Source organism: Phalacrocorax aristotelis, chromosome 21, assembly GCF_949628215.1.
Source record: "Phalacrocorax aristotelis chromosome 21, bGulAri2.1, whole genome shotgun sequence".
In the NCBI taxonomy this organism is placed as follows: domain Eukaryota; kingdom Metazoa; phylum Chordata; class Aves; order Suliformes; family Phalacrocoracidae; genus Phalacrocorax; species Phalacrocorax aristotelis.
Window position 1 is genome coordinate 3,725,320 of NC_134296.1, and position 21,828 is coordinate 3,747,147.

At 46.4% G+C, this 21,828-nt stretch overlaps 1 protein-coding gene and 1 long non-coding RNA gene across 12 annotated transcripts in view; one reads left to right on the plus strand and one right to left on the minus strand.

Moving 5' to 3' along the window:
- Window positions 1-21,828, minus strand: part of ANKS1A (ankyrin repeat and sterile alpha motif domain containing 1A) — a 111,315-nt gene that overhangs the window by 85,030 nt on the left and 4,457 nt on the right. The gene's annotated exons all lie outside the window — the stretch shown is intronic.
- Window positions 7,820-12,991, plus strand: LOC142067186 (uncharacterized). Its single transcript, XR_012663924.1, has 3 exons — window positions 7,820-8,258; window positions 9,450-9,623; window positions 10,440-12,991. It is a non-coding gene; the product is annotated as an uncharacterized LOC142067186 (long non-coding RNA).

The following is a 21,828-nucleotide window of genomic DNA, read 5'->3' on the forward strand; positions in this document are numbered from 1 at the left end:
TTTAACAGGTCATTTCAGGCCAGACAGGGAAATTTAAAGAGGTTTAAGTCAACAGGAACAACGCGGCAAGACTTTGAGGTGTCAGGCTCATGGGTACACGGAGCCCCGTTCAGCCATCCCCCCTCTGGGAACTCTTATCGGACAAACACTGAGTAGTGTCTGACTCCTCTTGGTTCAGCCCAGTACGGGCACGTTTCACAGCACAGAGAACAATAAAAATCATACATTAAGAATCAAGTAAGTGGGTTTTAAGGAGACACAAAAATCACTGCAGGAAAATGATGAGTAGGCAGGAGCTAGGCAGGCTCCATCCCTTTCAGAGGGGTTTCCCCTTCAAGTCGCCAACCTCCTGCTGTGCTAAGGCACAGATGCTCACGTCACGGCCCAGGGCTCACATCTCCACCTAGATTATGTTACCTCCAATGCCTTGCAGATGAGACATGAAATGAGAAAGAGATGAGGACTTATTTAGACACTGTGAGATCATTCAGTGGTAGAAGCCTGAATCATTTAATCTTAACAATACCTACTTACAGACCTGTTGCCCTGATTTTACAGGGCAAAGGGGAAGTAATTCAAAACAGGGCAGTATAAACATTGCCTTTGGCAAAAATAGACAAGACAGAACAAAAAGCAGAAAACCCTAATGCCAAACCACTGCGATACTCTTCAAGCCTTGCAAGCTGGGGTGTAGATGACAACTCTGGAAGCCACGAGGGCTTTACTCCCTGCTGTGCTACGTAGCCTCAGGAAAAGCTCTACTTCCAGACCTCAGTTTTCCCATCTGTAAAATGGAAATACAGCATTGAGAGAAGCAGAGCACAAAGCCAAGTACTATCAATGTACAGTGTGACTTTGGGCTGTTTCTGATTAAACAGAAAAACAGATCCCAGCACAGGAAGGAGAATGCTGTGAATACAAGCTCCAATAAAGCTCAGAGAAGGTCTGGAGCCAATTCGACTACCACCACTGTTTGCTTGCTTTTCTCCCCGATCCCCAAAAACCCTTTTAGGTGAAAGAGTGGGGTTGCTCTTACATTAGCAGTCTCCATTATGAAAAGCAAACTTCTCAAACGATTACCTAGATTTCACCTCCCTTTTGCTGCACCAGGGAAGGATTCTAACAACATTTCTGGTATATCTGTTTAAGGCAGTTAAGACTGAACAGTAAGGACATAAGAAAACCCCCGAAAATTGCAAAATCTGCTCTGCTTAAACTAATTCTTGTGCTCAGTTTTCTCTTGCTCCATGATTCAACAAGTGCTGTAGCTTTTTAAATAAAGCTTCCTGTTTGTAAAAATTGCTGAATAAAGCACATTGCTTTAGGTCATGATAAAACCCAATAGTTCCTTTAAACAAGACCATATTTGTCCTCTTGCTTTTCCATTTATTTCTTCCTGGACTGTGGTAACTTTACTCACAAAAATCGTCTGGGGCAGTGGACTAGAGCAAAGGCCAAGCCACCTAAAGAACAATCCAGCGTTTTCAAGTCAAAGATGAGCCTTCAGAGCCGAGTTATAGTCTCACTTGTATGCATTACAGAAGTACCCAGAGACATCAGGCCCGGTACTCTTACGTGCACAGATCAGACAGCAGAGGCCATTGCTACCCCGTGTATTTGCGTACTCAACACAAAGACAAAAGGGACAAACAAGTTCTGGTAACGAATGGTGTCCCTCAGGGGTCGTACTGTTTAACATTTTGATCGATGCGGTGGAGCGGGATCGCGTCCACCCTCAGAAGTTTGCAGATCACACCAAGCTGGGCGGTGCAGTTGACACGCCAGAAGGACGGGATGTCATCCAGAGAGACCTGGACAAGCTGGAGAGGTGGGTCTGTGAGAACCTCCTGAAGTTCAGCAAGGCCAAGTGCAAGGTCCTGCTCCTGGGCTGGGGCCGCGCCCGCTACCAACCCAGGCTGGGGGATGGAGGGATGGGGAGCAGCCCTGCAGAGGAGGACTTGGGGGTGCTGGGGGATGAAAAGCTGGACAGGAGCCAACAATGTGCTGTTGCAGCCCAGAAGCCGGCCGTGCCCTGGGCTGCATCCCCGGCAGCGCGGGCAGCAGGGCGAGGGAGGGGGTCCTGCCCCTCTGCCCTGCTCTGTGAGACCCCCCCGCAGCGCCGCCTCCAGCTCGGGGCTCCTCAGTGTGGGACAGACACGGGGCTGTTGGAGCGGGGCCAGAGGGGGCACAGAAATGCTCCGGGGGCTGGAGCCCCCCTGCTGCGAGGCCGGGCTGGGAGAGCTGGGGTTGTTCAGCCGGAGAAGAGAAGGCTGCGGGGACACCTCATTGTGGCCTCCCAGTGCTTAAAGGAGACTATAGGAAGGAGGAGGGCGACCTCTTCAGCAAGGGCTGCTGTGACAGGACAAGGGGTGATGGTTTTAAACTAAAGGAGGGGAGATTTAGACTGGATGTAAGGAACAAATTTTTTACAATGAGGGTTGTGAAACCCTGGAACAGGCTGCCCAGAGAGGTGGTGGATGCCCCATCCCTGGAAACACTCAAGGTCGGGCTGGACGGGGCTCTGAGCAACCTGATCTAGTTGAAGATGTCCCTGCTCACTGCAGGGGCGCTGGACTCGATGGCCTCTAAGCATCCATCCAACCCAAACCGTTCTATGATTCTATGAAACAATATTAGTACTATCTCTCCTTTAGATACAAGAAACAATCAGTGCACATGAGTGGCTTAGCCCAAGGTCACAAAGGAAGTTTAAAGTAGCTGAGAACTGGTCCCAGATGTTTGGAGACTTAGTTCAATGCCCTAGAGACAGAGTGTCATGAGGGCAGTTAAGGCTGGAGGCAGATTAACTCCTAGTCCATTGCCCGGAGTACATTACAAGCAAGTCAATACGCATCTCAGCTATTAATATCCATACAGCTGCGAGATTCTTGCAGTGCTAACACAACCCACTTTTGGTATTTCCTGCTTATAGACTGGTAATACAAACAACTCAAATGCTTTGTGCAAGGCTTTAGGTTTAGAAAGTGCAATTAAACATTTATGTAGAGCGAGAAAGGCAGCGCTGCGCCCATCTCACCAACGGGAAGGCATCGTAGGGCTCACGACGGAGCTGCGACCCCTTTTCTTGTGTGCCTCAGCCACTAGATAATACAATAGCCTTTCCAGAAATAAATTGCTGATGCAAGACCAGAGAAGATTAAAGCAGAGTATTCCTGGGGCAGGGGAGAACATGGCTAGATCCCAAGTAATACTTTCTCAGCCCCTCTTGGCAGGCTTCGGGGAAGACCGCGGAGAGCAACCCGGTTAGATTCCAGCTATTGGAGAGGCTGCAAAGGAAGCCAAAGCGGTGATCTTTGGCTTCTGCGCTCCTCAACTTCTTTGTCCAGATTCTTCTTTGCTATAAAGAAAGCAGTTGGGATGATTGCTCCCACCCAGAACTCCTTGGCTGCCTTCTTCCTATACTCTTGTCCACACTATCATCATCTTCTGCCTTTCCCATCACCCTTTTTTCTCTGTTCAGCAGATTCCTTCCAAACTTGACTCCTCCACCCAAACTGAGGGACATACACTCTATGCATCTGCCTAGTCTGTTCTGCTCAGGCCTGAAGACTTTTTACAGCACCTGGCTCAACGAGAGCTGAATTTTGACGGCTGCTTTCAGCTTATCACAGAACACCTGACAAAAAACAACCAGTTTCTGCCCTCATTGCTATTTTCCACTAACTGCAGCAGAGTTAGCTCTAAAAGCACAATATTTAAGAGCATCGTCATTTTACAGCTGCAGCATCTTATCAGTTGCAAAAACAAATTCAGACATACTACAGAAAATGTGGGTGGCCATTTAATATAGAGGATAATTATATAATGCTTTGCAAAGAATCCAGCCGTGCAGTGGTCTCACTTCACATTCCAGTCCTATGCGGGAAGCATTTGTTTTATATAAAATTCTCCCAACATTACTGCCTCCATTTTTTCTATTGGAAAAAATAAAACACAGTAATTCACATTTAGCACTTCAAACACGATGATGCTGCCAAGCATTTTACAACCCAATACAGTAATTACCTTCTACCTGATGGAGAAGAGCTCTGTTAAGGCCAAGTGGCCACCAAGGGAGAGGCACAGATTGTTTTTGTTGGATTTCTTGTTTCAGTTTGGTTGTTGGGTTTGATTTCTTTTTTTCACATCAATTCAGAACAAAATTGTCTTCTTGACTGACAAGGCTAAAATGCAACTTCATGTGCTTAAATGAAAGGGAAGAAGCTGAATGATGTGAGCTAATACTACACATGTGCTTTCTCAAGTGCCTCTAGACTTGGGAAAAACACACGCAAGAATTGTCAGCGAGGATGGTATCCATAGATCACACAGCCTGCAAGACCTCAGGAGAGCTGAAGCTCTCAACCAGCTTTTCATGCTGAAAAAAGCAGGGAAGTTAGGGCAGAGCATATTCCCAAAGCTGTCGGGAGAAGTGAGGAAAATCCTTCACACCGCAAGCTGTAAGTTACATTGATAAACCTTGATGGCAAAACGAATCGGAAAAGGATTACAGAGCTCGAATGACTACGGATAAATTAAAGAGCAGATCTGGACTTACAGGGCTGCCAGCCCTCAGACCACAGACACTGCGTACAGGCAGCTGAGTATGTCATCTGAAACTGGCTACGAGGTATTACTGCCCATGTTTCCTCCTGCTGGAGCTCACCGTGTCCTCACTGTTGTGCTTAAAAATCTAAAATTACAGGAAATGGGAGACCACTGACCCCACGCGCAAGAATTAACACACCGATGAGTACAGCACTGCCCAGCTGCTACAGCATCAGCACAGATTTACACGCTGCTTTTAATACCTCCCCCTTCCAGAAAGCACCTATGGTGTGTGAAAAATCACCACTGAAATGCCCTTAGTTCTGGGCTGCAAAGCAGAAATTTTCCTGGCAATTAACACACAGGAGCAGGAAAGCAACACCTATAAGGAAAGAACATTGGGATCATAAACATCTGTGCAAAGCATCCAGTTTTCAAACATGAAAAGAACAAAACCGCCAGAGCAGGAAAATTGATCCTACTGGGATTTGAACACACCATTCCAGGAAATCTGGATACTTGAGACACGGTGCACAGGTTAAAGTCAAAGTTAAGGGGCACATGCATTAAACGTGCAGCCACTTAGACTGCCAAACCTAGACACAGGAGACTGGTAAGCATCATTCCTAAGCCGACAAAGCATGCTAACTCCAGGCTCCTTCCACAACGGGAGAGGTATGCCAACGTCTCTGCAGAGGAGACGCTGTTAATGTGGCGATGACTCACTTCTTGCGATCAGCGGAAGCCTCGATCTTGCAGCTACGGGATTAATGTTGTGTCAGCCCATGCAAAGCAGGACTAAACAGCAGAGGTAACAAAGCTGTTTTCAGAGATTCACAAGGCAGCGATACAAGATCTTACTGTCTCTATTTTTCCACATTGTCGGAACATACCTTCTTTCCTTACAGAAATGCAGGCAGAGCTGAGTCAGGCAGTCAATCTATCAAGGAACGACAATTGTGTTTCCAATTAGAGCAAACAGGTGAAGACATGCAGTATATACATTGCAAAGAAGAATGCAGTGCCTGCTGGAGGTGTTTTTTCCCCACTCTGAATTGCAGGCAGCTCTTTCCAGAAAATTCCTTTCAAGCACATGAAGAAGAATATGGTTTCCCAGTGCGTGCGTTTCTTTGCACAAATACCTGACAAATCTTGAAAACTAAACTCGGTGGAAGCCTGGTGAAAGCGTGACGTTGCAGAATAAAAAGATCATCTTGAACAGACAGTGTCCTCACCCAAGAGCAATTTCCAGATTTATGGACATGTTCATAGGGAGAATTTGTTTATTTTGCAGCTATATTTGTGTATTGAGTAAGTTTTATGGGAGTAGTAAGTGTTTTCAACAGCTGTATCCACAAAACTCCCTTTAATTCTCACACAGGGGTCTGTTTGCATATGACAAACAGCTCTACAAGGCAGGGTACATTTTCATCTCATCTAGTGGCTGCAGTATCAACTCACACTTGCCAGTGGACTTTGTTTCAAGAGATTTTGGATCAAGTTTAGATCAGGATCTTTGTGAAGTACTCGACAGTACTTCAGCAAATCTTAACCACGCAACTGCAGCTTTGAATGGAAACCAACACCTAAACTTTCCTGGCACCCAAGTTTTGAAGAAGGACAGTTAAGTGAGAATACGAGACTAGAACTTAATCATCACATCAAACATGAAAATTCATGGATATTTACATAAACCAAAGAGAACAGGACAGCAAATCTCCCATCTCAGCTAGTTCTCTGGTAGGAAAGAGGACGTGGCTGGAAGGATAAACCACAGCACAGCTCTGTAATGTTACAATAACAAAGAAAAATCGGGTGAGCTTTTACTGGAACGACTTCTGGATCTCCTACATGCATCTGGATTTCTTTCCTTTCAAAATTTTGACCAAAAGAAGTAGGTTTGGCACATGAGAAAAACAACTTCCTCTAGAGTGATGCCGTCACACAACCCTGTTTACACAGGGGGATGCAGAGCTGAAGTTTCCCAAGAAAGGGGAATCCATGTGTTTTGAGGGAGTGACGGTGGGAATACCTCTTTGACAAATACAGCAGAAGAAACAAACCACCTCCATATGCATGCACCAACAACGACAGCAGCGGGGGGACCACTGACCGAGTCCTCAAGGAGCCAGCACGGCCATTCGACTCCAAACGTGCACGGCAGCATCCATCTGCACCGGGGCCGTTGCCGGATTTTGGCCCCCGTCCCACTTGGTTCCTCTCCTCTTGCTCTCCAGGGACCGCTTCAATCCTCGCACAAGCAAAAACGCGGTTCTGCTGCTATTTAACTGGTGACCTGGTGACTGCACCTCCCCCAAACCACTACACACACCCTACAGATCAACTTGCTAATAACATCCAACCACTTGGAGGAGAGGCTGAAAAGCATTTTTTCTGAAATTCTCCTGGGCTTTTTTTTACTCCAAGTAAAATAAGTGACTCTTCAGTGCCCACCATCACACAGAAATGCTGCATATTTCCTACCCTGGGACACATCTACCCCAACTGCAAAAAAATAATCCAAAGACACTCTTCCATGCACCAGAAGGAGTAAGGCACATGCCTGTGGGAACTACTGGACTTCCGATTTATCTTCTATAAAGCTTAACAGAGACACATAGACAACGCAGTGAACCACTCAAACAGTGAAAGAATAGCTTAGGATTATGGCTAAGATCACATTTAAGGCTAAATTTTATCCCTACCCTTCCCTGTAGTAGAGTACTTTGAATTACTAAGGCTGCTAAACTGAGACCAAACATACAGGACATACAGATTGAAGGACTTATGCTATTGCACTAAATGAAACATGCATGGAAGGGACGTGTAGAAGAGACAAGCCTTCAGCTATTTCAAGTCCCAGTACACCTTCCCTTTCCTCTACAGCATCAGGACCACAACAAGCAGCTTCATGCCAACCCACCTTGGAAGCCTCAGGGCTTATTCTTCAGCACTTGCCAATTATTTGGCAATGCCAGCTTTGCATATGTGTGGCACAAAAGCTAGAGCTAAATTTAAGAGGACAAAGCCCAACCCCTTCCCTATATCCCACCAGACAAACTAGAGCCGAAGACAGTTTAACAAGGTAAGTTTTCCTCAAAGTCACAGGATCAGGAGCTAAAGTATACGATGCCAGAATGGATGGGGAAAAGTGGGGACTTTAAGGGCAGGACACGTGAAAATGACCCAGCCGACATTGCACAACAGCCCAGCCGGAGAGCTGCCTGAGCTCCAAGCTCTCAGACACTTGCTCTCAAGGTAGAGACAAAGGATTCAGGTGAAAATGCTCAGGTTCAGTCGGCTGACACACAGCGGCAGCCAGTGACCGTGCCCAGCCCTCTGCACAGGCACAGGGCGAGACCCCAAGCTCCCACCCCTCAAGAGCTTCCATTTTGCCAACTCATTTTCAGTGTGAAGCAATAGTTACGAACAAAGATCGCTAACAGCTCCAGCCTCATTGCCCAACACCGACAGGCAGTTCAGCCAGCCTAAGGATAGCAGCGTGCTGTGAAAAAGTCAGCATTTCAACAAAGCAGGGCAACACCGTGCAGCAACTGATCCTCTCATAAGCCAAATCGTTCCTTCTCCTGATGAATAGCGCAGAACCGCTCCTTACTGAGTGCAGCGACCGGCTAAGGAGGCAGCAGGAAAGCTGCACAAGTGACAGCGACCCCGTGAAGGACCGGTTCAGGAACTGCAAGAGGCAAAAGGTAAGCTCACCTCTCTCTCAAAACCAGCCTACCAACTCCCACTCCCCATTTCCAGGAGGAGGTTGTTTCAGGTCGGCACAAGACAACCTCTGGGCTTGCAGGCTCACACCGTAAAGGAACAAGATAGGGTTGGCATTGCTAATAGAAAAGCATCCATCCAAGCTAATATTCCCCACTAGCAAGAGGACAGCCCTAGCCTTACAGATGGCTCCTGGCAGTGGGAATGCATTTCTTTAACCTTAATGTATGGTGGGGGGGTAACAGTGGGCTCTGTCACCTGCATTATGCAATGGGAGACAGAAAGGATGGGTCACACGTGCATGTGATGCTACATCAAAGAATCCCTCAGAGCAGGAGGCAAAATAAATAGCTGCAGGAGAAGGAAAAAAAACAGGTCTGGTTTGAGTGCATATGCTGCCCTTTATTCTTAAAAGCATTACAGACACTCGCTCTCTGCAATCTGCTCCCATTACGGGAGCATTTCCAGCTGATTACATGCAATGGAGCAGAGTTCACCTACAACACGGGCTCTACATGCTGGCACTGACTACTGGGGCCAGATCTAAACAAAGCTTTCCTGAAAGAAGTGCAAAAAATTTCAGTCATCAAGACAGAGAAAGCCAAGCAGTGTCTCCAGGGGAGAGTGGCCAGGAGCTTTGGTTTCTGATGTGTTTGGTGTCAGGGGCTTCCCCCTCTCCACACACGGGCCAAGGGCAGCATGTTGGTAGGGGAAGAGAAGGGAAAATGGGAAGGCAATATCAAAGTGGCATCACCCACTGGTCCTTCACATTTTCAGCTCACAAACACTACCATGCCCGACAACTTCGGCACTTAGTGCAACTGAAGACAAAGCTCAGAAGAGGTGAGGAAATTTCAGAAGGAAAGAGAAGGGAAAACGCTCACTGGAGTAATTTTAAAAAGAGTTTGAATTTAGCTTCTAACCCACAAAACCGACTGCGAGAGGCATTCTCCACTAGTACCTCAATAGCGGCATCCTCAGACTGGAGTGCCTGCACTCATCAGGGAGCAAGCCCTGACCACCCAACACACAGATGTAGGATTTTACATGAAGTTGGAAAAGCTGCCTTGCTTTTTCGAGGTGAGGAACCGACCTCTAAGAGGACAGAAATTGCACATTTGCAAAATGCTTTCAAACCTCTTAATGAGATTTACTAAATATCAATTTTGCAGCGAATTCTCCTCTTTTGCATCTGACTAAATGGGGTTTGAAGGAATATGAGCAAAAGGAAGCAAAACATTCCTGCAGAAATTCAATAAACTGAGCAGCATTATGAAAGTCATATAAAACAGCCTGGAGCTGACAATATCACAGAACTGCGAACTGGAACTAGCAGCATTGCTAAGGTAAGCACTCCTCACTCTTCATTTGAAGCTGTTTCCACAGTTTCTTTCTACTGTTTCCACAGTGCTAGAGAAGATGCAACCAAGTGGGAGAAAACATAGTATTTAAAAAAAATTAGATGCAGACACAATTAGCCGGACACATCCAGAGGGTGCAGGCTCCCGAGTTGTGCTGAAGCACAATCCCTTAGAAAGGTGCAAAGCTTTCCCTTCCCCTTCCCTCCCCCAGCACTTCCAGAGAAATGGAAGCAAGCTGCCTGGGCAACCACAAATTCCTAATCAAAAAATACCAAGCATCTCACACTGCAGCACTGAGCTGGCTACAGCTGGCAACCTCGCACTGAATCTTCCCTCCCCCTTTTCTTTTGTGAGATGATTTAACAAGCTACAGAATCCCAAGAGACACGACAAGCAAACGGGAATAGAGCATCGTGTCTTGAACTGTACATGTCCATCTGCACTGTTCCCTTTTGACAGGCACACAAAAGGTCCGAGCTTGGAGTAAAAACGTCGCCAAAGGAACCTGTGCAAAAAAATTCTGGCAGGGTCTATTTCATTCCCGCTGCCTGTCCTTCCCCCTGCACGGGGAGAATTGATGCACCAGTTAAGTGTCTTGGGATGGCAGAAAATGTGTCGCCCTCTGCTAGCTGTCTGCTCTGCAAAACAGCTGCATGTTCATTGTCAGATGAGATCAACAGGATTAGAGCAAGTCAAGTTACTATTGTTTTCCAGCACCCATGGCGATCTGATCCAAAACGCATCTCGGTGGGAATCTGGGATTTCTAGCAGGGAGCCTTCACCTTTTGTTTATGCTTCTAGGTGCGTACTTTAAACATGGACACCCTCCTCCTGGTTAAGTCTTAGATACGCTCTATAGAGAAAATAAATACACCTCCAACTCTTCCCCCATCTCTCAGTGCCAGACAGACTGCTCGGATATCTGCCCCCTCCCTGCTCCAGCCCATGACAGCCAAGCTCAGATGCTCCGTTTGGTCACCGTGCCCTCCAGCCCAGGCAAAGCTGTCCCCACTTCACGCTTATCATCGTGAAACCATGCCAGTCTGCTCATTTGCACAGCAAAGCAGGTTCTTCCTTTTGAGACTGCTTGCTGCCAAGGACTGATGCCCGAAACACTGAGCAGTGGCGCTTGTGTCTGACCTGGAGCAGACGAGAAACAGGTAAATAGGCCAAGTAAAGCAGAGCCAGGGAAACAAAGACTCGGAGACTGAATTACCCCTTCCCTACATCAATTAAAAAGCAAATGCAATTATTTTGTACCAATAACTGCGTCCAGAGTGCACTTTTGCCTTAGGGAGACTAAAAGCACAAATGAGACGGGGGCTCACACAACATCCTATTTCCCCTGTGACATTGCCAAGATCGGTGACGTGACGGCTTTGAATTTCTGCTGGCATTGAAGTGCTGAATTGTTCAGACAGACAGGGAGAGGGCACTGCACATGCAGGGAGAGACCCCGCACGCCTTCGGGAGAGCCTTGCAGGGCACCAATCCCAGTCCATCAAGACAAGCAGGGAGAAATGTTAAGCTTAAGTAAAAAGGAAATTAGTCGCTCTGATAATGAAGACCAAGTGCAATGGGATGGGAGAAGAGGCCCTCAAGGAAGGGAACACGGGACTGGAGAATTAAGAGCTGCCACAAAGCTTCCACTTAAGCATTTGGAGCAGACTTTGTCCTTCAACACAACCCACATCAGCAGTCAAGCCATTCCACCCACAAAGCTCCATTTAAGCATGTATCAAATCCCAGCACTCCGGCTTAATCAGGAGTCCCTGAAGGCTACAGAAAGACAGGGCTGAGCAAGAAATTAACTGGCAACAATGTGGGACACAAACAAGGCAACTACATACCACGGCACTGACTCCAGACGACATTCTTGCTTGGTGAGCTTTTTAATGGACACCCAAAATGCAATTAACAGGGAGACGAGAGCGCAGACAGTAAGGGTAAGAGGGCAAATGGAAGAGTGACCCCGCCGTGGCTCGGATGGGAACACTGAGGACATACCTGAGCGGTCACGTTAACGGAGCGCTGCGATAAGCTCCTCCTCGTTCTTGGCACGCGTCAAGCACACAAAGAAAGCATCAACTTAAGACAAGACAACACAGTTCTTAAGAAAGCTTAAGAAAAGTAGGATGGAAATTAAAAAGGACATCCTTTGACTCTAGAAGCATCTGTGAAATCTGTCCTGTTAGAAAGCATGCATGAGAGTGAATGGCCAAGGCAGTAAATTATTCCCGGATCTTGAGACGGCTCCTGTAAAGTTGTCATTACTTGTCTATGCTATCTGTAGAACAGAGATAAGGTTAGAGCTGAAAAATATGAGTGTGTAAGTCAGCCAGCCAAACGATACGTATTAAATGCTAAGGTCCCTTTCCCGCTAAGCGCTTGAGAAGAGCTGTGGGGAAGGCCAGAAGGGCAGGTACCGCTTCTCGGGAGCTGGCAGAGACATCTGTTGACATCCCTAACACTGGTAAACCGAATAAATAAGGGCACAGGCAGCAAAGCGAGCTCTTTCCCACACATTTCACTGTACACCTTAAGCTTCCAGTTCTGTTTTTATCCACCTGTCAGATTTGATTTTGCCAAAGACGACAAGCCAGCCGCAGACAGCTTTTTTTTTTCCCCTCTCCCTCACCAGGAAAAAAACCCCACATTTTCTCTGGGGAACACACACAACATAAGATAGTACGCTTCGAACTCCTTAAAATATTTCTGCCCACTTATTTGAAAGCATACAAAAACAGTTCTGGGCATTTTCTCTGTTAAATACAGTTCTCCCAGCCAGCAGCTGCTTTTGGTGGCAGAGCCTTTCCAAGCCTAACATTTTTAATGTACAGGAGGAATGTATATATGCAAGTCAGACTACTAAATTATAAACTCATGCAGGAATAAAACTCTCCATTACCTCAACAATTTCAGGGTCATTGCAACTCTATCCCAGCAAATAATTACATCTTGGCTGTAACAGCTTATACCCATATGACTACCAGGATCCTAAGGCATTTCAGATGGCTTCAAAAGCTTAGCCACCACTGACAGCTTCTGACATGGAAAGCACAAACTCGCTTTTCTCAGAGAGCCGCTCTGCATAGCTGTCTTGAAGCAGCACTGAAGACCATTAAATTGTACCCAACTTTCCTGCGGAGTTTAGAATAAAAAGCATAAGCCAAGCATGAGTGAGTTGTAGAGAAAACCAGAATCTTTAATTACCTGAAACTGAGATTATGTCAGAGACAGAAAACTCAAGTCTTGTGAAACAGTTACGGTCAACGCACAAGAAAAAAACACAACCCAACTAACTATATATTTATGCACACACAACTGAAATGCGACATTTAACATTCAAACTTTACTTCAAGATTTAAATTTCTTCTAATTGTTAACTCTGCCTCAAAAGCCGACATTCACCCCATTTATCTTTGCATCTGAAAGACTCGTTCCAGATGATGCCAACAAACAAGCCGGCAGCAGAGCCCGCGCTGCACCGCCCCGCACTTCTGGACACGGGAAACCGTTAAAGCGTAATGAGAGTAGCCTGGGTTAGAGACATCGCATTCACAAGGATGAAACGCCGGGCACTATAATTGTGGCAAGAATAAGAGGAAGACCAAAGCAAACAGCGTCTTGCTTCTCTTCCAAGTCATTCTGAAGTCATACTTTGAATCTATAGCATCTTTGGGCTCTCATTTCTAGGCTTGACAGGAAAGCTGGGCTGGACTCTACAGCAGCTCCCCCGCAGCTGAGCGGTTTCCAGCACTAACCTCAGCAGAGACACCGAACACCACATTCAGATGACGTCCTTCAAGCCAGATGATCAGAAAGACACCAGTTCGGGTTTTTTAACCAATGCTCTTTTTAAGTCTTTATTTTCATTGAAAAGGAATGTCAAGGACACATCCTGTTTCACTCTTTGTGAAATAATTCCCGTTGAGGTTCAAGGAAATATTTCCGAACTGCCAAATCCAGCACTAATTATGCATGTCCTCCAAGTTCTCTGTGTTTTCAGTTGTTTCTAACTCAATGAAGATGAGCCATAGGAGTTCAGACATACGGCTTCAGACTCCACCAGGCTGAAATGAGGCTGTAAAGAGAGCCCAATGTCACAAGCGGAACGCAAGTAATTTTAAATCACGCAAACGTAGTTACTAACAACGCCCCGAGACAACCAGAAGTCATCCACAGGGGATCACAGGACGAATCGAGGTCATTTAAACGTCTCTTACATGATGGGCAACACTTCATCAGACTTAACACCGTGCAGTGAGAAACCGTGGCTTGAAAAAACACTGGAAAGAAGTACTAGCAAAAAACCTGAAGTCCACTGGACATATAGTCCCTTCTTTAAGTCATCTGATGGACGTCACAATCCTTGCAACAGAACCAAGACCAGAACAGAAAGCTTTGAAGTCTCCAGAGTTCAAGGCTTTATCATAATCCTGTTCCTGCTTCCTAAAAAAACTTGTGCTGACTTCTGAAAGTAAGAGCAGCAAGGAAGGGTCTGGGGAGCCCATGTGCATCATTGCACGGGGAGGCTCCAAGCCTTACCAGGCACTAGGCTTCTTTAATCAGATTACATTTTATAACCAGGCAATTTACTTTATGATGCCAAACTTGAAAGGATTTCTCATAGTGTCTTCATTAGGATGAGGCAAAAAGTCATTTCACCTAATTTGCAACCCACTACAATATTAGATTTATAAGACCACCTATGACATATTCAGCCTTGTTTGCCCTAGGAGTCTGAAAAACAGCAGGCAATAGGATTAGATATAAATCTAATGAGATAATGTATTTACATAATATTTATGGCACTCGCTTTTAGACAAGGTTGTGTTCTTGCCTCCTTAGTATGCAGCACTCCAGACACTTCCTTTTAGTTGGAAAAAGCTTGGAGTTTATTTTTAAATTTAATTTCCCTTTAAAAGAAACCGGGTGTTTAAATAACAAGGGAAGAGCGCTAATGTAATCTGGGTTTACCAAACCTAAACAACATCAAGTCAAGCTCCAACTTTCCTTAAGCTAAATAACACAGACTCTCTCAGAGAGCCCAGGAAAAGCCTTGCACAGACACTCCTGTTTTAAAAGCAGTTTCTGCAACTTCATTAACATCCTGCTAGTTTCAGATGTATTTACTGATTTTAATCTGAAACACTTAATAGCCATGCAAGGTGGGATATGTCATCAAGAACGTACGTGTACACACGTGGTCTCAGCACTTGGCGTCTTAGGGTCTCCTAAACATTTAAGTGGGTCACCTTCACTAACCATGGGGGAGAACAGCCACCACTATGTACTAGTCTGCTACACCTCTTGGTTTAGGCAAAAGTGAATTAAAAACCTACAAAATCTACACGCTGCGTAGATAAAAATAGTTTTAAACTCAAGCACCTTATCCAGCAGTCTGAGTGCTTTACACAATTTTCTTCCAGGATACAAACGTTTATGGAAAACTCTGCCCTGGCACACATCGTAATGGAGCATCCAGCTCCATACTCAGTTTGAGTTAAAGGGTAATCAGGAAAATCCAGCTCAGATATTCATCCAGACTTCTCAAAGGTTGTCTCCCAGTTCACACACCGAAGAGATTCCCTGATAAACCCTGAACATTTCTCAAACAAGCCGTGGTGATTCACTGCAGGAAAGTTATTTTAAATTCAGGTTTAAAAACGTGGACCTGACGTGATGAACGCCCATGTGCTGAACAACATTAAAGCACTGCCTTACTTTAAGCAGGGCATTTCCCCACTCGTGAGAGGGTGGCAGCAAGTTCAGAAAGCAGTCCTTTGGGAACTAGGATATAAATAGCTCGGAGGACATAACGCAGGCTCTCCAGGTTTTGCACAGAAAAGAGGACACGTTCACACACTCTAGCACCAACTTCCTTCCAAACGCAGCTCACATCTTCCTGCCCTCCTTTAATTAAGGATTTTACCCTTCCATCAGTCTATCGAAGATCTTTCTTTTGCCAACAGCTACAGTCCCAGGTGGACTAACATTTCAATTTCTGTTTTTCTCCCTTCTGCAGAGAGCAGCTGTATTAGCTTCTCCAGTCTGTTGCTATAGAAACAAATCAATCCTCAACAGTTTTATTTTTACCAGTTTCTGTGAAATAGGATTTATCTCATTTCCATGACTAAGCTGTACTTCAGAGTGAGCTCTTTGGGACAGGAAGAGTGCCATCTCAGCATTGGGCAGGACCTCGTACCCAGTGTCAATGACAAGAGGAAATGGCCATCATCCCTATTTAAATGCAGCTTCTTCATTTCAAGAGGACACTTCACCTTGAAACGATTCCCATAGCCAGAGCCTTACTGAGATGCAGCTGTATCCGTGGAGCGGAAAAGAGCAGAGGAGTGGATGGCACATCCTGGAAGGCTACGGGACGTGCCGGGAAAGCTCAGCAGAGCACCCACCAGAAAGCTCACCCACCAGATGTCAAGCACTCTCTAAAATGGCAGAAGGATCATCTTCATCAAGTCCCCACAAAGAGCTGCACACAGAGCCTGAATTCAGCTCAGTGTAAGCTCTTCACGAAAGGCCAAGGGCTCACATGGGAGTTGAGGCATTAACACATGTTATCTGCTGCTGGCCAGCGAAGCAGCCCCTCTGGGCACTACGATGGAAGGAGTTCAGCCTCCAGGAACTTGTCTTAACCTTGTCCAAGTGCAGCTGGGAGAGGGCTTTCCCTTTTGGCCTGGATGAATGCAGGTGTAATCTGTATGTATTACCTCTATTCTGTCTCACATCTTTCACTTACTCTTTTATATCCTGCTTGTTTTCCTACCATCTCAGTAAAACAATGCATTACATTAAAAAAAACCCACTGGATGAGCACTGTTTCTTGGCTCAGATGCCCCTAATATATCAAAGGCTGTTTCATACATTCATCTTTAGATAGTTCAGTTCTCTGCCAAACAGCCTTAATCAGCCAGAGTAGCGCAGGACCCACGTCACCAAGTTGAGCAGCTCCACTTCCATAAATACATGCTATTTAGGCAGCCCATATGCAGATACGAATTACTGCAGGACAACTGCTCTCCAAGGAAGAGGGAAGGGAAGGGGAGATCATGCTCCTCCGTACTGACACCTGCAGTTTTCTGCCATTTCCCTCCTATTGGATCTAGGAACTGTGCAGCCTCGCAAAACAAAAGTTTTCTGTTAGATCAGCCAGCTGGAGTGATTCACTCTGGCACAGCCACACAGCAACTCGAATATCAGGGAAAGAAAACAGGGGAGGACAAGACCACCGCTCTCAGCAGCTAACTGCTGGACAAGCTTTGTTGTAACCTTCAAATTTCATTATTACGTGCCAAAACCTCTTTGTTAAACAGTCAGCATCCAGCTGAACTCTGCGTAGCTCCTGCCTTCAAAACACAGAGCGCTCTGGATGTGCTCAAATCTGCTGTGACATTTCTTCAGCTTCGGGACTGCAGAGAGAAGCAAAGGGGAACGAGGCTATGGAAATGTCAGTATCTCATCACTCAGATATCCCATATTTGTTTACATGCATAGCTGTGGTTTTGGTCCTGAAATTCCTACACACAGCTCAATGGTAGGATAATAAATTGGGGTATACAGATCAAAAAGCCATCAGGGAGTCTCACAAACATCCACTCAGTCCACTCAAGTCTCACAAACATGCACTCTGCCATCACAGTAAACACAGAGTAACCCCCTTGCACGAACATGCTGAATACCGCTGCTGATTCCAGCATCAATAAAGTGAGCCCTGAAGTCTTCAAGATGCAAATTTGAAGACTGCACCTGGCATTTTAACCGAACCATCAGTGCCTAGCTCAAACCGCTCCTGCAGGCACCCTAAACACAAACCACCTTCTTGGTCCTCAGGCTTCTTACAGCTGTTTGGAATACTCCAGCCGGCTCTTGAGCCAGTCTTGCTCAGGCCACAGAAAACAAGTAAACCACATATCATGGATGCATTTCGCTGTTCCTCCCATGACAGGGCAGAGCACAAAAGTTCCGTGAGCCCTGCAAATGCTAAGAGCTGTAAAATGATGCTCCTGGGAAGGAGCGTAACCTAGCAATCGGAAAAAGACCCTGGGAGCCCTGCTCCTGCCCCCTGGGACACAGGGGGATACTGCAACTACTTAAATCCTGGCACGCGTCAGTGGGCGATAACTGGCTTGGTTCCGACATCCTCAGCATCCTCCACATGATCTGACCCATCTAACACTCCTCACCTAACATCCTGACCCACCTCACGCTCCTTACACCATATCTGAGCCCACAATTCAGGCTTGTATTTGAGGTAACCCATAGGAGCACATGGATATTTCCAAAACCTGTTTGGCACTTCAAAGCACTCTGCTGAGAAACTCTCAAAGCACAGATTAAGCTAATGCATTCTCACCCTCCATCTGACATGAACATGTCGGCACTCCCTGGAGAGCAAGTCCCAGGACACTGGAGGACTCGGCGCCCGGGCGAAAGCTGGTGGGAGGTCAGAAGCCAGAAGAATTCGCCCCAGCCTGGACACCCACCCATGTTATCGGGCCAGTCACAGAGGGTTTGAGTCACTGCCTACACAGTTAAGACACTTTTACTCAGAGTTCACAGAGATATTCCTATCCAACATGCTGCCCTTGGAGCATTTTGCTCGAAGGCTGCACCACTTCAGCCAATTCACATCTGCTCCTGACTCATTACCCATTTAATTCAGCTCTTACACACCCTCCGCAGCATCGCTGCGCCTCCCTTCAGCTTCTAACCATCTTTGCTGCCAACCAAAGCAGGCAGCACCGGGCAGCTGCCCTCTGCGTGCACGGCATGGAAACCTCAGAGCGCACACAGCGTGTCTGGAAGGAAGCAGGGCAAAACTCTCCCAACAGAGTTTCAAAGAAAGGGAAGCCACCAACACAACAAGATTTTCATGCGTGGGCCAAGCAAGCCCCGAGTGCTACACAAAACCCAAGTCTTCCTCTACAGAGGAAAAGAGGCAGCACCCATGGCTTAGGTGAGCAAAGCAGGGCACGGCTAATGTGACTTGTCTGAGGTCCCACAGTGAGTTCACAGCACGAAAAAACCCAGACACAACCCTAATCACAGAATCACGCTGACCAACGCAAGCAAGTAAAATGTTCCAAAGCTGAACTAGAAGATCACACAGATACATAAACGCTTAAGAGTCACTGCCAATAACTGCAGCCTTCCTGAATTATTTAAAAAGTGCTTAGAAAACAATTCACAGAAAAAAAAGCCGGTGCACACCTAATGCCTATGGCACTAATATGCTTAGCAATAGCAGCATTCAGGTATCTAATTAGAGAGATCTGTCCTGCTTAGCTGTTTGCACAGTAGGGTGTGGAACAGAAGACAGTTTAAAAGTGGGCGAGATTATTAATCACAGCACCACGAAGAGCGAAAGACCCAGTTGTGATTTCTAACGCAGCCCGGGTTTATGCGAATGCACCAGAAGCGAGTTCCTTTTTAGGAGGGAAGGAGAAGACAGGGAAATATTTTGTTTGCACCTTTACACAACCCTGGAAGCCTGGACCTTGGAGCCGAGCCGCTGTTCCCTGCCACTATCTCAGCCAGACACTGCAGGACTTGCCACTTAATCACAAGACCTGTCTACACATAATGCGATAACAAAACACCTGTGAACAGACAGACACACTAACAGCCTTTTCTCTGCTACATACAGGGAAATTCCTCTCTTCCCCCAGTCAGCTGCACCGTCCGCGCGGGACCTCCCTTCCCAATGGAAACGCGGCGGGACAAAAGGCTGCAGCCGGACTCTCACAATACCGGAGAACGTGTAGAACTAGCAAATCATTTCTTTAAATCATCCAGCTGCACAAGAACAAATATGAAACCCCACTTTTTCTTTGAAATAGAAATGATTTTTCTGACTCTAACCGCTTTTGGCCTATTTGAAGCTCCTTTAAGTCTTCAGCCATTACGCCATGTCATTTCCTAAACCAAACAAAATATTCACCAGTAATAACTGCTGCAAATTGACTAGAACACTTGCTGTGGCTTCTGTGAAGCAACAACCCAACCCTTTCCCACAACAGATGTATACAAAAAAGTCTTAATTCACAACAGAAGTTCCTCCTTGATACACTTACAGAAGATTACATATACAATCTGGGGCTCAACAGCAGCCTCAGTTTCCCCTCTCATCAACAAAGATCCAGTCTTTTCACATCAATAGATGAAAATAAAAAGCTTTTTCTGCAGATTTGGCTTTAACACAATTCATCCCTTACTGCTACTGGCAAAACCTCCTGAATGCAGCTTGATATTTTAGGCCACAGATTGTTTTGTTGCTTCCTGCCTTTAACTTCACAGTGAAGCAGCAAAAAGAATATATCCAAATTCTGCAGCCTCTGTGCAGAAGTGCCCCTAAAACCCAAGAAACCTCATGGATTCGCAAAGCATTTGCGATTTCTGGACTTGCTTTTGCTTATAAGCATTAAGCTGTGTTTACATTAAGTTGATACTCTCTCTAGATGCTCACCAATCTAGAAGGTAGGCTTTTGCCGGTGCTATATGAGATATGTTCTGAGAAATGGAGCAGCCAGGGTACGATCAAGGAGCAGAGGTCCACATCAGGCTCCTGGACTGGGCTTTGAGCCGATTCCCAGGCTCCAAACGGGTCCCAGCGATCACGTTACGTGAGCAGATCCCGGAGGCTGCCTGGACGGCAGCACAGAGCCAAGCCTCCCCCCAAACCCTGGCAAGCCACCACCTCTTTGTAAGCCCCACCATCTGCTTTGGCAAAAGCCAGAAACCGATCTCCCTTTCCTCTACTGCTTCCCATCCTCCCCACATCCTTCTCATTACCTCAACCTGCCAGCTACACTCCCTTATTCACATTAGCTTTCCACTGGGGTTTATTTTCCTGCCTAATTTTAGTGTTACAGAGTGGCACATCCACCCCCTAGGGAGAGGCTTTATCTTTAATTCTATCTTTGCATTTCCTTCTCCTTTGGCTTATCACATCTCGCTTCCTGCTTACCTGCAGAAATCGGTGATTTCATTTGGAGTTTGTGCACGCCTCACACCCGGAGGGCTCAGCTCGGTGATCTGAGCAGGAAGTATGAAAGCCTCAGACCTTAACAAAGTTCACGTTTAAATTATAATAAACATGGTGGGCAGTTAAGTTTATGTGATAAAACAACACATTGCACAGAGTTTACTGGTGGGGGCATCTTCTATGACTTTATGGACCAGCATTTGCTCTCTGTTAAAAAACAGTGTGTCCCAGCTCGGACCAGTCCCACAGCTCAAGACAAACACTTACCAGGTGTAATACTGGGAATGCAGCTTCCCGCACCGGCACCGTGCCCACAAACACGCTCGTTTCTTCCAGGAAATGCCTGTTTTGTACCTAATTCAAAACTATATTTTTTGAGCTGTCTGAAACGCTGCAGAACTGCACAGAAAAAGCTGGGACTGGCAGCTCGGAGATGGAGGTTGTATTTTGAGAACAGAGTCCAAACAGTGAGATTGAAAGAAAAATAGGAACTAAACACCGTGCTGACATCAAAGAGACCCGAAATCAGACTGAAGAAGGAACGAGGCAGCGCTGCCAGCCCAGCCGAGCATTTACAACCCTGCTCTTGGAAGGAGTTCCAGGGGTGGAGGACAGCTTAGCAGCAACCTTATCAGGAGACACCTTTAAATACGTGAGCAGCTTCAGCAGCACCAGCGATCAAAATCACCAGGCAAAAAGAGGAAAGGTGCCAGAAGCTGAGGAAGGGAAAACCCAAGACGTGCAGAACTGACCACAGGCAGGTTTCTCCGCTACGACCGAGTGGTGAGAAACCCTTAATTAGAAAAGTTCCCACATTCTGGCACCGGTAAAGGGGAAGTTTCCCACACCACAGACAACCCTAGAATTGAAGTAGCCTGTCTCTTCCTCACAGCTGATCAGACCCCTACCCCATCAGCCCTGGGCAGCCTCTCCTCTTGCAGGCCGGCTGCAGTTTCACAAGGCTATTGCAGCGCTGTCAGAGATGCTTTTCGCAGGTGCCCAACTAAGAAATAGCGTTTGGCTCTCAGAAAAGGCACAAGGCCATTCTGCCAGAAGCCTGCAGCAGGACTCACTTCTGAGCAAGGATAAAAGCATCCTTTCACCCTTTCCTAAGTGCTTGCAAATCTCAGTGACAAAGCTTTGTGACCTCAATTCTCTCAGATACAGCTTCATCATACATACAAC